This window comes from Polyodon spathula, chromosome 9, assembly GCF_017654505.1.
Source record: "Polyodon spathula isolate WHYD16114869_AA chromosome 9, ASM1765450v1, whole genome shotgun sequence".
Taxonomy (NCBI): domain Eukaryota; kingdom Metazoa; phylum Chordata; class Actinopteri; order Acipenseriformes; family Polyodontidae; genus Polyodon; species Polyodon spathula.
In genome coordinates this window covers 21,468,894-21,486,315 of record NC_054542.1, presented here as the reverse complement: position 1 = coordinate 21,486,315, position 17,422 = coordinate 21,468,894, and the positions used below count along the sequence as shown (strand labels likewise).

The 17,422-nt window shown below is 39.8% G+C and overlaps 1 pseudogene; it reads left to right on the top strand.

The window, feature by feature from the left end:
• Positions 1-12,639: 12,639 nt before the first annotated feature.
• On the top strand, positions 12,640-16,805 carry LOC121321057 (annotated as a pseudogene).
• Positions 16,806-17,422: the final 617 nt, after the last annotated feature.

Sequence of the window (17,422 nt, the reverse complement as noted above, 5' to 3'; positions counted from 1 at the left end):
TGCCAATCTTTTATTCCAACTGCCTATGCTTCCTGGTGAGAAGCATGTTTGCGATCTCCAAACAGCCAACATGGTTCACAATATGCACTATCTAGTTTTAAAGAATAGCACAGCCACTTCCTGGGAATCTTATCTCCATTCTTTGTTACTTTGTAATAATATTCACTTGAAAAACATCTGTTTTTGTTATCTGGAGGAAATGGTTCTTTGGGCTTGCAAGACTCGTTTTTAATAATTAACTTTTTTACCTTTGCATCATCAATATTCACTGGATAATTTGCTCTACCACTTGGGAACGGGTTATCTGTCTTGTTTGTTTTCCATCAAAGTTTCATTATTTGCAGTATTTGCCTCATCATTAGTCGCTAGTGGCATATCATCAGGGTTGTCTGTGTTTTGACTGGAGTTGGATAACGACGGTTGGTCGAGGTGTAACTCTGGCTCTGGCTGTGAAGATGAAAATGCTGATTCCGAATCACAGGTAGCAGACCTAAATAGAGTTGTCAGTTTCGGCAACATGCTTTTAAGTATCTGCTCTCTTTCTTTATTCTGGTGCTTCTGAGAGCCACTCAAATGCTTTCTTGCTGCACTAGAATGCTTCATACCTCATAATTAAGTCACTCAAAACCTAAACTGAAAAATGTGAACTGAACAAAATGCATGTTAACACTAGTTGGTTTTGCAGAATGAATCCTATGGGGCAACGACATGCACGAAGCATTGACCCGCCCCCTGGTACTGATTGGTTGCAGGACCAGGAAAATTGCCAGGGAAAAAAAATATATACAACATAACATTTTAAACCAATTAAGGTTGACAGATCATCTTCCAATCTGAGGCCTCCTGTTAGAGACGTGGAGGCGGGGCCCCACGGTGCAGGGTCTGCAGCTGCCACTGGCTGAATACAGTAGTGTCGCATGACCCAATCAGCTACTTACTATTTAACACAGTATAAAATAAAAATTTGATGGCATTGCTGTGTCATGTTTCAAGGTAATATTGAAACTCCTGAGGAACATTACCCTATTAAAGCCATTATTACTATTATATTACAACTTTGTAAAGCTATGTATTTATTTTGCTTTGCTTGTCTGAAATAATTTGTGTAATCCAGTAAAAGAGTTAACACTTTGAGAGCAGTGCTTGTCCATCTATCAGATGGGTTTCAGCAGTAATCAGTGGTTTTATTTACCTTTCTGTTTTTGAGTAATAACACAAAGGCTGTTCTCAATGGAAAACAATGGGGGAGCAACTTGGTAACTTTCTTATTTTAAATTTGTGTTGAGTTAAAGTGGGCTCAATAGGACTCTCAGAATCAAGTATAACCCAAATACACAATATACACTGGAGTGTAACCATTATCTAAATGCCCTGCAGACCCTCTGTGTAACACAAATCAGCAGTCCCAGCAGTAGGGGCGCAGTGTTTCAAGGACTGCTCATTTCTATGAACACATACCACAATATAGTGTTCCTTTTGTTAACCTCTCCAATGCTTGAACTCATTGGCATTGGTACAATTTTTATTATTATTATTAACACAGTTAAAATTTACTGTAACTGTGTTTATACCATTCCAGTTTTAGTCTTCAGTTATTGAATGATTGTGCATGATTCGTATTAAAAGTGACGTGACAGCACTATAATGTAGGTGGGCTCACATGCTGCCTTATGTATTTTGTATTGGAAATAAATATTTTGAAGACCACTGTCATGTCTGAACTGACTTATGGCTTGTCATCAATTGCAACTTAGAGTAAATAAACCTCTGAACTGTGTAAAACCCTGGCTATAAATTTACAGTGGGGTTAAAAAAAAGGGGGGGGGGGGTAATTAGAACTTTTAACCCAACACTACCCATGCCTGTAACTGGAGTACACAATAAGTCCATACATATAGTACATACAGTCCATAATATAAAAGGTTTTCTCTAGATATTTTTCTCACACACACACACACGAGAGGATTTAGTTTTAAAAATAAGTATAGATGTATTAAAGGCTCCTGCAGAAATATACTATATATTTTTTTCTTTTTTATTTCCAATCACCTATGCTTATATTAATCAATGAATCAAATACACAACTACATTAATGCATAAAGAACATATAATTATTTAAAGTTTAACAAACATTTTTGTAATTATCAAAGCTAAAAACGAAATAGCTTAAACTTTAACATTATATAACAAAACAAATCTTATTTTTGGAAAAAAAAGAAAACATATTGTATACAAATTAATGAAGCCAACAGTAATATATAATATGTTTTTTTATTCATAATGAAGTAATTTTCATTTATTCAAGATTCTTGTTGGCTGGAGTCCAGACTTCTCAGATGGCAGCCAGATGTAACGTAGTGCTGCATCGCTAAAGTCTGTTTTTACTTTTGATTTCATTTTGTAATTATTTTTGTAGATTTAGGAAGGCTAACTTATCTTAAAATGTAATACTGTTTGTTTCATAAATGTAATGAAATATTTGCTTCTTTTAAATTCTGTTTGGCAGAATGAGAACAGTAATCAGAAACATTACGTTCTCAGTTCCAAAATGAAACCAGACTCATGTTAGGAACAGATTCAAAGCTATCTACAGTAGTATTTTTCCTTATTACAGTTCCTGCATACTTATAATTGATAACCAGATAAAGTAGAAAGTGAAGCATGCTGCATCTTCCATGACTAGCAGCAAGAACGTTAGCAAGGGGTCTGAAGAGCATGAAAAACTGTTGAAATATTTATAAATGTTTGATTTCAATCACTCACCCAGGAGAAATCGACTAAAAACAAGCAATCTGTTGATCGCCAAAGGCAATTTCTGAGGAGGTCTCTAGTTTGGGCATTTGAGAATTATAGATTTCTAGCTACAGAAAGCTGCCTTTGCTTATGTTACAAAAACCTCAGCTTCAATATTAAAGCTTACAGATACTTGTATACATAACAGACTCAATTTGCTGTTGATGTTTGACATGTTTTATAGTAACATTCATTGCTCACATCAGTTGGATTTATACAGCTAGGCAACAGTTTTATCTTGTGTGATCATTTTCAGAGGTATTTGGATTTTTTTTTTTTTTTAATTATTGCTCCTGGTTCTGTTTTCATATTAGATTATGTGAAATTATTCAATAGTTGCCCTGGTTCAAATGCTTCCTTTAGTTTCTTCAAACAGTATAAATAACAACAGTGTTTTCTTACAGCTAAAGTATGTTAGTTACTTCTCTAGCACCGAAATTATTATCTTGGTTATGATAAAAACATTAAACAATACATCTATAAGGTTTTCAAAAATTGCATTGTGTATAAAATGAAGAGTTTATCTAATGATAGCCAAACGTATTAGAGAACATCTATAGGAGGCTCAAAGTGTATGATACAAGTTTGGTGCAAACTGAAGCAAGTTAAAAACCACTTTAGAAGGAAGCTATGGGGACCAGCTGAAACATTCTGGTTATTTTTATCCCACATTTTTATTACTTTGGTTTGTACCATGAAAACTGGCATAAATTATTTTAATGGATTATGGTCATGTTTATATATTTCATTAGGATCCTTGCTAATGTTCATATTGTTGAACATGAGTCTTTAGTATGTATACATTCCATTGTGTAATAATTTCAATTAGTAGTAACTACTGTAGCACATGACTTTCCCTGTACGTTAATTTTGCTCATTTGAACAAAAAAATATATACTAGTTTGCAAACTAAGCATTCAAAAACAATCACCAATCCTACCACGATTCCCCAATTTTGCGATCACTGAAATGATTAGACATTTTCGAAATTGTCTCACACAGGAAACTATTATTATTATTATTATTATTATTATTATTATTAAATCAGAAATACAGGCATGTTGATTTGCTGTAGTTTATTTTGGTGCCCGCAGCAGTACCCAACAGCTTCCGTCTAAACTACAGGATGAATCGGGCACACAGAATATAACTGCAAATGAATAGTACCCCAAAACCTTCCATCAAGACGTCCCTTGTACCAGACTCCGGGGGAAAAAAAGTTAAGATAATTAAGACAATAGCGATACATGTTGAAATAAGGGAGGATAACATCCGTCGGCTCCCGCTCTGGTAGCCCTAGCACTTGCCTCCACTGCTTATCCTGCTCTTTTTGAGCAGCGATATTTCGGATGATTCTCGCGAATAATTCCTCTATGCTCTCCATTTCTTTTTGGGTCGTAGGGGCGCCCACACTTGATGTCACCATATGTGAAAGATTGTCGCTACTCACGCCTTTCGTTGCTCCTTTAAAAGCAGACCCGAAAACACAGAAATGGATTTTAAAGGGCTTTCGCGCTATTTTTAATAGACACACAGATCAAAATAAACAAACGGAAACAAAAACCTAACACCGTTTTGGAGCTCTCACTAAGCACCAAATTGTCCCTGAGTAATACGCAGGACGACTAAGCCATTTACCTGCAACACAATAACTTACTTTGCATCGACTGCTCTCTCTCACTCACTCTCTCTCTCTCTCTCTCTCACACTCACACACACACACACACACACACACACACACACACACACACACACACACACACACACACACACACACACACACACACACACACACACACACACACACACACACACACACACACACACACACACACACACACACACACACACACACACACACACACACACACACACACACACACACACACACACACACACACACACACACACACACACACACACACACACACACACACACACACTCACTATCAGCCTTACGGGGTCTAGTCAGTCTGATCGCCCTCTCTTAAATACCCTGCACCTGGCTCTAATTTACAATTAGCACCAGGTGCAGGGGATTAACTAAACAATCAAACAATTAACACAATTTAAACCCTTAGCCCAATCACCCAACAGTGCATTCTCACAAAGTTTTAGCAGGGAGAAATTTTAACCCCCTCCCTGCTATCTCACTATATATATATATATATATATATATATATATATATATATATATATATATATATATATATATATATATATATATGTGTGTGTGTGTGTGTGTGTGTGTGTGTGTGTGTGTGTGTGTGTAATGTTCACTAAACAAAAAATAAAATATTGTCAAAAATGCAAATATCTTATATATATATATATATATATATATATATATATATATATATATATATATATATATATATATATATTTTGGTTTTTGGGATTTGTAAACATTCCTAAATTAACAGCAGGGAGGCCCTCTCGAGGAGCAAATCTTCCCAGCGACAAATTTCCCAGTCTTCCCAGCGACAGCGAGTGGAAGCGACAGCGAGTGGGAGAAGTACAGCGTGGAAAAGTACAGAGCAGTTTCGAAGCAGAAAGGAGAAATTGCATCTTGAATTGCTTTAATCAGAAAACAGAGGACATTGGGGAAACACAGCCGCGTGTGTTTTTCTGATAACAAACAAGCTGAAACTCGGAGCAGCTGATTCAAATTCAGCGCCGTTCTGAGACACGGGCGAGGGGAGGAGCCGACAGCACAGCAGAACAACGCAGTTAAACGAGGCAGTCTTCCCAGCGACAGCGAGTGGGAGAAGTACAGCGTGGAAAAGTACAGAGCAGTTTCGAAGCAGTTTGAAAGCAGGTTGACGGCTGCAGAAGAAACTAAACTTCAAAAAAAAAAAAAAAAAAACCCTCAACATGGTCTTCAAGCCAGTAATCTGTGACACCTGCTTGATGTGGGAAATCCGAGAAAACCCAGCGGAGCTAAACCAAGTGTGCGTAAAGTGCCGCGCGATCCAGGATTTGCATAAACTAGTAAGCATGCTAGAAATGGAGCTGGAAGAAGTGAGACAGCAACAAGATCTTGAGGAACTGGCACACCCACAATTCATGGAAGTCTGCATCACCCCTAACAGACTGAAAGCCACCAGGGAGATAGAAGGTCAGAACAGCTGGGTTCAGGTAGGCAGAAGCAGGGAAAAAAAGAAACTTCGTCAAACACAACCACCAGAAATCAAAACAACCAACAGATTTGAGTCACTTCAGAATTTTGATGAGCAGAACCAACAACAAGAGAATGAAAGGAACAACATCCAGGACCCTATTGACAGTGGTGACCAGACAGCAAAAAGAAGGGAGGTCATGATTGTTGGGGACTCCATATTGAGAAACACAGCAAGTTCAATTCGCAGTTTGGACCCCCTTACTACAACAGTGTGCTGCCTTCCGGGAGCCTCGGTCAAGCACATCACTGAGAACGTGGACAGGCTCCTAGAACGAACAGGAGACGACCCGGTAGTAGTCGTCCACATCGGTACAAACAACATTGGAAGAGACAGACCAAAATCCCTGCAAAACAAATTCAGAGAGCTAGGAAGGAAATTAAAAGAGAAAACCAAAACTGTGGTATTTTCTGGTATACTACCCGCACCTTGCAAAGGACCATATGGACAGCTGGAAATAATAAATCAAAACCAATGGTTGAAGACGTGGTGCACACGGGAAGGCTTCACCTATCTTGATCATTGGACCACATTCTACAACGAGGACTATCTGTATAGACGGGATGGACTGCATTTAAATAACAAGGGAACTAGTCTACTTGGAGAAAAGATCCTCGAGCAGGTTCGGAAGCATTTAAACTAGAAAGGAAGGGGGGAGAAATCAACAAAAAAACAGAAGGGAGACCGCATCAAAACAAGAACAACAACTCAGGTAAGACAACCATTAAATGTATTTATCTAAATGCTAGAAGTATCAGAAACAAAATTTTAGAACTTGAAGCTACTGCACTAACAGGTAACTATGATGTGATAGGTGTTACAGAAACGTGGTTATCTGAGAGTGATGGGGACGAATATAATATTTGTGGGTATACACTGTATAGGAAAGACAGGCAGGACAGAAGAGGAGGAGGGGTAGCGCTATACATAAGAAACAGTCTTGAAGCCCAGGTGTTAAACCTGGACAAAGAAAATAAAACCGAATCAATATGGGTCAGAATAACAGACAAAAATTCAAAAGGCATAATAATAGGAGCATGCTATAGACCGCCAGATTCAGACGGTGAGCACAATAATCTGTTATACAATGACATTAGAAATGTGTGTAGCAAAGGAGAAGCCATACTAATGGGGGATTTCAACTTCCCCCAAATAAAATGGGAAAACCCGGTGGGTAGCGCGAAGGATGAAATAGAAATGGTGGAAATGACAAATGACTGCTTCCTAACACAATTTGTCAAGGCACCCACTAGAGGGGAGGCATGCCTTGATTTAGTCTTTTCAAATAACGAAGATAGAATAACTAAAACAGAGGTCAGAGAACCACTGGCAAACTCAGACCACAACATGGTCTCATTTGAAGTGTTTTTTAAATCCTCAAAAGTAAAGACTAAAGCTAAGGTTTACAATTTTAGAAAAGCAAACTATGAAGGTATGAAACAGAGACTAACAGAAGTAGATTGGAGTAAAATAGAGAAAACACCCACAGAAGAAGGATGGTTGTTCTTCAAAAATGTAGTACTAGAGGCGCAAAACAATTATATCCCTAAAGTAGACAAATCTAAATGTAAAACTAAATTGCCAAAATGGTTTAATAGATCAATTAAAAAAAATATTCAGCGAAAAAAGGCACTTTACAGAGCATTAAAAAAGGACCAAAAAGAAAGTACGCAGAAAGAGTACACAGAACTGCAAATGCAAGTCAAAAAGGAAGTTAGAAAGGCCAAGAGAGAAATAGAAATGAACATTGCTAAGGGAGCTAAAACCAATTCCAAAATGTTTTTCCAATATTACAACAGCAAGAGAACATTCAAAGAGGAGATTAAATGTTTAAGAGATACAAATGGCAAAATCGTAGAGGAAGAAAAAAAAATAGCAAATATGTTAAATGATTACTTTTCACAAGTTTTTACAAAGGAAGATACTGACAACATGCCCCACATGTCATCCAGTTCCTATCCAGTTTTAAATAACTTTAGCATAACTGAGGCAGAAGTGTTAAAGGGACTAGGAGCTCTTAAAATAAACAAATCCCCTGGGCCGGATGAGATCCTCCCAGTAGTACTCAAAGAAATGAAAGAAGTAATTTACAAACCGCTAACCAAGATCATGCAGCAGTCTCTTGACACAGGGGTGGTACCGACAGACTGGAAAATTGCAAACGTAATACCGATCCACAAAAAGGGAAACAAAACTGAACCAGGTAACTACAGACCAGTAAGCCTGACTTCTATTATATGCAAACTTATGGAAACTATAATAAGATCCAAAATGGAAAATTACCTATATGGTAACAGGGTACTGGGAGACAGTCAACATGGTTTTAGGAAAGGGAGATCGTGCCTAACTAACTTGCTTGATTTTTTTGAGGATGCAACATCCATAATGGATAATTGCAAAGCATATGACATGGTTTATTTAGATTTCCAGAAAGCTTTTGACAAAGTCCCGCACAAAAGATTAATTCTCAAACTGAACGCAGTTGGGATTCAGGGAAACACATGTACATGGATTAGGGAGTGGTTAACATGTAGAAAACAGAAAGTACTGATTAGAGGAAAAACCTCAGAATGGAGTGTGGTAACCAGCGGTGTACCACAGGGATCAGTATTAGGTCCTCTGCTATTCCTAATCTACATTAATGATTTAGATTCTGGTATAGTAAGCAAACTTGTTAAATTTGCAGACGACACAAAAATAGGAGGAGTGGCAAACACTGTTGCAGCAGCAAAGGTCATTCAAAATGATCTAGACAAGATTCAGAACTGGGCAGACACATGGCAAATGACATTTAATAGAGAAAAGTGTAAGGTACTGCACGCAGGAAATAAAAATGTACATTATAAATATCATATGGGAGATACTGAAATTGCAGAAGGAATCTATGAAAAAGACGTAGGAGTTTTTGTTGACTCAGAAATGTCTTCATCTAGGCAATGTGGGGAAGCTATAAAAAAGGCTAACAAGATACTCGGATACATTGTGAAAAGTGTTGAATTTAAATCAAGGGAAGTAATGTTAAAACTGTACAATGCACTTGTAAGACCTCATCTTGAATATTGTGTGCAGTTCTGGTCACCTCGCTATAAAAAAGATATTGCTGCTCTAGAAAGAGTGCAAAGAAGAGCGACCAGAATTATTCCGGGCTTAAAAGGCATGTCATATGCAGACAGGCTAAAAGAATTGAATCTGTTCAGTCTTGAACAAAGAAGACTACGTGGCGACCTAATTCAAGCATTCAAAATTCTAAAAGGTATTGACAGTGTCGACGCAAGGGACTTTTTCAGCCTGAAAAAAGAAACAAGGACCAGGGGTCACAAATGGAGTTTAGAAAAAGGGGCATTCAGAACAGAAAATAGGAGACACTTTTTTACACAGAGAATTGTGAGGGTCTGGAATCAACTCCCCAGTAATGTTGTTGAAGCTGACACCCTGGGATCCTTCAAGAAGCTGCTTGATGAGATTTTGGGATCAATAAGCTACTAACAACCAAACGAGCAAGATGGGCCGAATGGCCTCCTCTCGTTTGTAAACTTTCTTATGTTCTTATGTTCTTATGTTCTTAAATCTTATTTATACACTGTCTGCTTTTAACCACAGTAGTAACGGTAGCAGATCATGTGATCTAAGAACAGGTTTTAATTGCAGGAGCCCAGAGAGTTTTTTTCATCAGAGGCAAACTACTATCTGCTATAACCACATACAGTATAGTACTAGCAATGACAGGTGACTTAGTCTGATCCCTGGTTTTAATCGGAGGAGCAACTCAAACCATCCCTCGCCCTGCTGAATTACTGCTTTACTGAGTATGTGCAATTATGAGTGGTGGAAGAAGATTTTGACCAGAAGAATGAATCTATTATAATGGTAGGAAAATGTAAAAAAATAAACTATGGAAAATCCTATGACTATTTAGTCACCATTAAACCAACTTTAATCGAAACAAGTGTTGTTGACATGCGTGAATTACAAGAGTTGTAATTTTTTTTGTATTTCTGCGGATTGGAAACACCTTTCAGCGTATACTAGATAAACTACTATTCCCAGAAGACCCTGCACACCTGTATGCTTGTTGCATTCTAACAATGGTAGCGTCAGTTAAGCGAGATATATTTTCAAAGTTTCGTATTATCATACCACTTCCTTTCTCTGGGAACAAATCTAGTTTTTTTTTTTTTTCTCTGTTAGTGTTTGTTGGAAGTCGTATTTATATTATTTTAGACCTTCCCCAACAGTATTTGTTCACTCTCTTTTTGCCTGTACGGTATATGATTATTTTGTTGGTCATTTATTTAAGGTAGAGCTAAGGAATAGTCACAGTTACGTGATGAATTATTATAGTTCTGCATACGCTTTGTGTCATTTTTTGTATCATTTACAGCACTTCTGACAGCATGCATGAAGAAGATGTCAATGCCCAGAGTGAAAGGAAAGTTTGCTTCCAGATGTTTTTTAAACCTCAACCCAGGCCAGCAAAGGCTGCTGGATTTTATATTGTGGTTGAGGGATTAACTGGCCATCAATTACCTAGTTTATCTCTCGACCACCTTCAGCATGGGTTTTCTCATCTGCGTGGCCGACAGCCAATTTGTCAATAACTTAACTGCCGACCGTGCACTCTCACGAGATGTAGAGAAGGAAACATCGTCTCTGCCAGACTGCAGTAAATTATAACAATAAAACACACATAAAACAGTGCATTTAAATAATAATACTACAACGCAAATACAGAGATGCAGACAGAACTTTTTTTTTAATCCTAAAAACGTATTTATTGTAGGAAATCGGTGTCCCTTACTCACGAGTGCTTTTTACTCATATATTCATATTATTCCAGAAAACATGTCATTTTTTGTTTTATTTTAAAGAACAGTTTTAAAGCTAGACAATTGAAAGGTCACCATATTCGTTTTTTGTCTGTATGCCATTCAAGACTAAAAAAAGTGGACGTGTTTATTTTTTAATAATAATAATAATAATATGACACATTGTCAGTCAGAATACAAGAATAAGATTCTACTGCTGCTGTGGTCTTAAGGGGATCCCAAGCAATTTGACTTTTGTCTGCCTCCCTGTTTTTTTAGGCCACAAGTCGCAACTGGCAGAATACATTCATTTGACGGCACTGGGTAGCTTGAGCTGACGAGGCTCAATATTTATGAATATTGTGCAGGAGTTTCTGAATCATTTATTTTGTACTAAAATAGCATAGTATTTAACTGCAATTGCGATGTATGTTTAATCATACTCCCTATAACAAACTACAAACTGCAATAGTAGTGGTTTAATAAAAAAAAATGATGACTTCTTGTTTCATTATCCTTTAGATTATATATCCTGTAAAATTAAAATCTGAATCTTGCTGTAAGCCTTTGAACAGAAGAGATTACATATGCCATCAATTTTCAATTTGTAGGCCTATACATGTACAGACCAGTCATATGAAAAAGGTTTAACATCTTCAAATACAATTTAATACAGTTAAAAGTTTTAACATTCCAGGATATATAGTTGCAGAACCACGTATGAATTATTTTTTAAACAAACAATATACTGTATTGATAGGTTTTTTTTTAAGGGTTATAAAGAGTCTGTGTGTACTAGTCAGTGAAAAGGAGAAAGCTACAAAATGAAAAAATATCAGACATGAAATAATGGGTGCATGTACTTCAGTGTATATTGTCAATATGTACTGGTATGCACTGGTAACCTTTAGAATGACAACAAATAAAACAGACATACTGCACAGGCTGCGGTGCTCTGTCAAGTCAAATCTTTAACTTTCCAAATGTAATGATGTCTGAGGTCCTGATGGGTTTTTTTGTGGACCGCTTTGAGTCCACTGATTCACGGACACCAGGTTGTGAACCAGCTACACCAAACAAACTGGACAATCAACATGATCTGCTTTCTTGATAAATCAGTGCAATGAATGCTGAATTATGGAAGAATGTACCATATCAAACCACGACAATTAATACAATTTTGTAGGATATTTGAACAAGGTAGTGGCTTTTGATGCCGCTCCATCAGCAGAAATGACTGACGAGCGGGCTTGCTTTCGTAAAAACTTGTCTTCTAAAAAGAGGTTAGTAAATATCTTACTCTTTTTTTTGTTAAGTGTTTCATGAAATATAAAGTGTATTAAATATAGTGATTGTGTTTAAGATTCCGTTGAAGAACGCTTTACATGTATGTATTTATAATTAAAACAAAAGCGAGTTATTTGCATGTACAGAGACAGCATCTGTAGCACTGACATTTGGTTTCACCGAAAGGAGACAGGCAGACACTTTGGCTCTTTATTTATGCAGGTAACCTACCATCTAGTCAAGGGGTTCAGCACCACGCTCACGTTCAGTAGCGCAAAACCTCAGCTAGCAACTCCCCTACAGATCAGCACAGTACAGCATCTCAGTGTAATACACACCAGAACATAAGAGAGCAACACAACTGAGCCAACAATCTTTGAATTACACAATATAATAACAGGACAATAAATGCAATGACAAAACAATTAAACAACGAGATAACAGTAAATAATGAACATTTCCCCCAAATCCCATAGTCCCAGCGTCCTTTGCATTTATTTACAACTATTTACATATTCCTCTCAGGAATACCTAGGAGATGTCTGCTAGAGTGCAGTGTCCTGAACTTAGGTAGCATGGTCGGCAGTGCTTATTACACTGACCCTACCTTAGGGTCGAACATCCTGCCGGCCTATTGCCCATTGACTGAAACAAAGTCCAAGAGTCTTCAGTGGCTAGGGATCGACCCCGTCCTGGGCCCAGTGTCCGATTCCCCTGCTGGTGGGTCTGGCAGCGGTGCCGGGGTTTGGCTCCCCATTGGTCCTGGGGGAATCCAAGTGCATTCCGGGGTGGTAGAGTGCCAGGCCATCCTGATGAAGGACGAAAGCCCGATCCATCGTCCAGAGCCTCACTTTGGAGAGCTGGTCAAGCACAACACAGTGGCTCGTCAGTTTGGGGGCAGAGTCCTTTTATCCACCAAGGGCAGTACCCGTGTAACATGATTACACAAAGTCCTTCTGTCAGCAAGATAAGTATCTTGTATCTGCAGCAATTGGAGATTGTAAATGCAACTTTGTAATGCTGATAACACTTTACTGAAAACACACAGAGCTTATAAACCAAGCAAGTAAAACAATCGTACATATATGGGCAGGGCCAGATTAAAGGACGTGGGGGCCCTACGCTAACTCATATTTTGGGGGCCTATGCATATTATGGTGAATGGTGTTATTGGCATATTGGTTAATTCAGCCTGTGTTAGGGACCTATACCAAACCATATTTTGGGAACCACCTACACACTCTTCCACAACAACCAGGGTACTCAAGGTATGAGGCTATGAAACTATTTATGGCGTTATTGTATCATAGGATAGAAATCACATGCGATAATAATTAAATCTCAAGGTTGTCAATGATCACAGAACACAAAATGATGCATATATATATATATATATATATATATATATATATATATATATATATATATATATATATACGTCAGTTAGGAAGTCGTAATCGTTCATTATCATGATACCCATAGCAAGTACATAATATAACATCCACTGGGGGTAATGGGACAGTTAGTTAGTTTACCAGAAATTCCAGCATCTGTTATTTATACACAGTAGCAGAAAAACAAAAAGTTTATTTTTTCCAAATCTGTTCGTAGATTCCTTCTATGGCTTTGACATCCCTGTTATTCCCTGGCTTTCACACCCTGTTATTCTGTCCTCTCACTCCCATCCTCTGTCCTCTCTCTGCCGCTGCTCCCCTAACCCCTCTAACGTCATCCCTCTGCCTCTCCTCCCCTCCCACTCTGTGCCCTCCCCTCCCGCACTCTCTCTGGTGCCCTCTGGGACTGTCACTCTTCTGCTAACAAAGCTGATTTCATCTCTGCCTTTGCCTCCCACCTCTCTCTCAATTTCCTTGCTCTCACTGTAACTCCTGCTGCCCTGTCCTCTCTCTACGTCCTGTCCCAAACGTCGCATCTCACTGGATGGGGAGGTGGGACTGGTCTTCTCCTCTCTCCCTCCTTAGTCTTTTCTGTCCCCTTCTCACTCTCTGTTAACACCTTTGAATTTCATGCTGTCCAATTAACCTCTACCTGTCAACTACTGCTAATTGTACTGTACTGTCCCACTGGACCTCTAACTTACTTTCTCGATGAACTCGAATATCTCATCTCCTCCCTCCCCTCTCTGTCTACCCTAACTGTCCTGTTAGGTGATTTCAATATCCATATCTCCAACACCACCCACTCTGTCAGATTCCTTTCTGTCCTTCACTCCGCAAAGCTGGCCATCAATTGGACCTCACCTTCTCCAGGGCCTTCTGCCCCTCCACCCTTTATGTCACCCCTCTGGACCTCTCTGATCACTGTTTCATCTCTTTTTCTCTGTCTCTCCCTCTCTCCTTACTTCACCTACCCCCACTGTCACCTCCTGCAGTAACATCCACTCTCTCTCCCCCTCTGTCCTTGCCTCCACCACTTTCACCTCCCTCATATCGATCTCCCAACTCTCTGTAGACTCTGCTACTTCCACGCTTTTCCTTCCTCACCTCCTCCCTCAACTCCTTCTGTCCCCTCACCACCCAACCTACCAGTCCCTCCCCTCCCCAACCCTGCCTCTCCTCTGTGCTCCGTTCAGCAAGAACCAAACTGCACTTTGCTGAAAAGAAATAGAAGAGAACCAAACTCCCTGCTGCCGTAGACCTCTACTACTCCCTCCTCTCCTCCCCTCCTCTACTCTCTCCTCTGCTAAATGCTCCTATTTCCAATCTATTATCCAATCCTCCACTAACAACCCCCAGAAACTATTCTATCTTCTCCTCCCTCCTCAACCCTCTCCCCTCCTCCTCCCTCCTCTATCTCCTTTGACGACTTTGCCTTTTTCTTCTCCTCTAAAATCTCTGATATCCGCAAACTCTTTAACACCTCTTCCTCCTCCCCAACCCAACCCCCTCCCACTCCAACCCCAACACTCTCTGTCTCCCCTACAAACTCACCCTCCTACTCCTCATTCTCTCCTCTCTTAGATTCTGACCTCTCCGCCCTCCTCCAGGGCCACAAACCCACCACATGTGCCCTGGACCCCCTCCCACTCACCTTTTTCAAGCTGCTGCTGGTGCTGTACTCCCCTTCATCTCCCCCCTTCTCAACACCTCACTCCTCTTTGGCCTTTTTCCCTCTTCCTTCAAACAAGCCTCTGTAATAAAAAAAAAGTGTGTTTTAGAAAGTTCTAGAAATGAGTTCGAGTTCATCTTTGCCCTTGCCCTATAATAACCCCATATCTTATATAACTTGTTTTTGTCACGTTTATATAACTTGTTTTGGTTAGAATGTTCTAGGGAAAGGAATAGTTTATTCAGAGGGCCGAGCCTCGAGGGAGTGATCTGGCCAATTACTCTCTCGCATGCAAAAGCCTAACTTGGTAAGTTATAAAGGACGGGGTTCTCCTCTGCTCTGATGAGAGTCAGCCGTGAGGATTAGTGCGCAGTCCTGCTCGGTAATTTCTTGGAGACAGCTGCTTTCTCTTACCAGGGTCGAAGGGCTCTCCCGATCCGCTTGGAAGGGTAAGAATTAGTTCAGTTGCGTCTCATGGATTGTATTGATCTGTGATTAATATAATCTTTGTATGTAACCTTGTTGGGTTGTGTCCCGTTAGGGATATCGTTATTCGCAGTATAGCATCTGTGTATGTAACTGCGTGTGTGTGTGTGTGTGTGTGTGAAATAATAAAGGACCTTTTAAAATTACTCTGTGAAGTAATTGCCTTATTTACTTCCACATCAACTTCCTTTTAAATTTAAAGTAATTAAATTTCACACAACAGCCTCTATCACCCCCTCCTCAAAAAACCTATCATCGACCCCACCTCCCTTCAGAACTACTGTCTCTCTTACCTAATTTTACTTGATCTCTCTGATGCCTTTGACACTGTCGATCACTCTAGTCTCCTAACTTCTCTCGCTGACCTGGAAATCTCCGGCACTGCTCTGGCCTGGTTCTCATCCTACCTCTCCAACCGCAACTACCAGGTAACCTGGCGCAACTCAACCTCCACACCTCACCCTCTCAACAGGAGTCTCCCAAGGATCAGTTTTGGTTCCTGTCCAGTTATCTCTTTACACCCACTCCCTGGGCCACCTCAGTGCATTCTATGGTTTCTCATACCATTTCTAGGCTGATGATGCTCAGATCTTCCTCACCTTCCCCTGACCCCACCATCCCATCTCTCTACCTGTCTGTTTGCTATCTCCTCCTGGATGTACTCAACCTCTCTAAATCTGACCTTTTCTTTCCATCCTCACCTTCCCCCTCCTCTGGTCTCTCTATCTCCATTCCTCTGGAATCTACCATGCTTTCCCCCTCCTCCTCAGCCAAGAACCTTGGAGTAACCCTGGACCCCTGCTTCTCCTACTCCCAGCACATCTCCACTCTATCACACACCTGCCAATTCTTCCTGAGCAACATATGAAGAATCCAACCTTTCCTCACCAACTACTCCATGCAACTCCTCGTCCAGGCCCTGGTACTCTCCCACCTAGACTACTGCAACTCCATCCTGTCTGACCTCCCTGCATCCGCCACCCATCCGCTCCAGCTCATCCAGATCTCCGCTGCTCATCTGGTGTTCTCTCTGCCTCGCTTCTCCTACGCTAATCCACTGCTCACCGCTCGCATTCAGTTCAAGATTCTTGTACTCGCCTACCGATGCCTTCACCAGACTGCACCCAACTACTGCCAGACCCTCATCTCTCCCTATACCCCCACTGACTCTCCGCTCCGCCTGAACTAAGAGATTGGCTGTACCTCCTCTACGCTCCCCTGCTTCCAGAGCTCACTCCTTCTCCACCCTTGCCCCGCAGTGGTGGAATGACTTTCCTACGGATGTCAGGACTGACCAGTCCCTGACCACCTTCTGGTGGCTCCTCAAGACACACTTGCACTCTGTCATTAATGCACTTTAACTTGCACTTATTTTCTCTTTGTTTAACTGTATTTAATCCTGCACCTAACCCAATCTGTAGTATTTTGTATTTTACCTGCACTCGTATCTAACCCTGATGTAACTCTCAACACTATTATCTGCTCTTGAACTGCCCTGTTATAAAAGCGTACTGTGTTTTGTATTTTCTCTTATTAGGACTGACACTATTGTATTTTGTATCTTGCTCTTAATTGTACTGTAATTCTTGATATGTACTTTATGTATATAACTGTAAGTCACTATTGGTGAGGGTGTCTGCGAAGAAGTAAAAATAATAATAATAATAATAATATAATAATAATAATAATATGGACCAGTAGTTGCATTGCATTCAATAGAACAAAACAACCTAGTTTAACAAAAAAGGGAATAACTTTTCTGACTGTCCTTTATTCTTTTTTGTTCTAAACTTTTGGTTAACTATA